We start from the raw sequence: 1,229 nt of genomic DNA on the forward strand, positions 1-1,229 counted from the left end.
CTTCAAAGAAAATGATCAGTAGTTTTTCCTCACTGACTCTTTAACACTTCAGTGGTTGAGTTTTGTTTAGCAATGAATGAAATGCTAAATAATTTACTAAAATTGAAATTATTATTAACTAAACAAATTGCAAAGTACAAATTGAGGAAATATAGTTGAAAGTGAATTTTACGTCATTTATTTATTTATTTAAGTCTGTAGCAGTCTGAGCTTTGTTTATTTTTTCCATTTTAAATTTTATGCTCTATGTTTTCTTAACTCGTGCTCTCTTATGGGGTCCAGATGACCCTACCCTTACATTAATGGGTGATACCTCCCATGACAAAGGTAGACAGGATTTTATGTCTGCCACAGACACCAGTGAAGATAAAAAAATCATAAATAAATAAAAAGTTCAGCGTTTTGTCCTGTGGGGTCCAGATGACCCCACTTCTAATGTAAGCATGCACAGGATAGCAAAAGAGTTACGTTAAAACACGTCTGTTAGTAGAATCACTCAGTGTGTGGGTGGGTCTGTAATTGTGTGTAAGTAAATTTAATTATATATATATATGTATATATATATATATATATATATATATAGGAGAAATTGTATGTAAATACATTTTTCATGAGTCATCCAGGTGTTCATTATCTGAACAGGTATATATCTACCGCGTATCCGCGCATACGGAATGTGCGGATGGGCGCTCCCCTTCCGCGACAGGAGCGGCCTCTCCTCTCTCCAAGTCCCTTTATGGAGAAACGCCATCAGGTGACTTTGAAGTGCCCAAAAATTCCTGCTATACTGAAAATATAATCAGAGGATAGTTATGATCCGGAGCAGGTGTTTATTCTTTGAAGGAGGAAGCGCACACTCCTTATTTCACACTAATCTGTGTCACAAAGTGCACTGTTGCTGCTGCGGTACAGTCTTTTGTTCTTAATTACAAAAAAAACAACAAAAAAAATCTTTGTGTTGAGCTATACTCCAATATTCTTTAATAAATGTTTTACAAATCTTGATCGCAAGTTTTTTTGATAAGTACGGACTAATAACAGACATCCTTTGACCATGGGATTTGGCAGTATTCGCGGATTGGACATATTCGCGTATGTCCCTAACTCCCGCAAATAAGGGGGACTATAGTGTGAATGTTTCTGTATGTATGTGTGTGTGTGTATGTATGTATGTATATATATATATATATATATATATATATATATATATATATATATATATATATATA

At 34.3% G+C, this 1,229-nt stretch overlaps 1 long non-coding RNA gene across 1 annotated transcript in view; it reads left to right on the forward strand.

The window, feature by feature from the left end:
• Nucleotides 1-714: 714 nt before the first annotated feature.
• The window catches only part of LOC118599604, a 1,423-nt gene continuing 908 nt past the window's right edge, over nt 715-1,229 (forward strand). The window contains exon 1 of the long non-coding RNA XR_004949018.1: nt 715-826. This is a non-coding gene — a long non-coding RNA (uncharacterized LOC118599604). The remainder of the gene's footprint in view (nt 827-1,229) is intronic.

The sequence above is a fragment of the Oryzias melastigma genome, linkage group LG2, assembly GCF_002922805.2.
Source record: "Oryzias melastigma strain HK-1 linkage group LG2, ASM292280v2, whole genome shotgun sequence".
Classification (NCBI taxonomy): domain Eukaryota; kingdom Metazoa; phylum Chordata; class Actinopteri; order Beloniformes; family Adrianichthyidae; genus Oryzias; species Oryzias melastigma.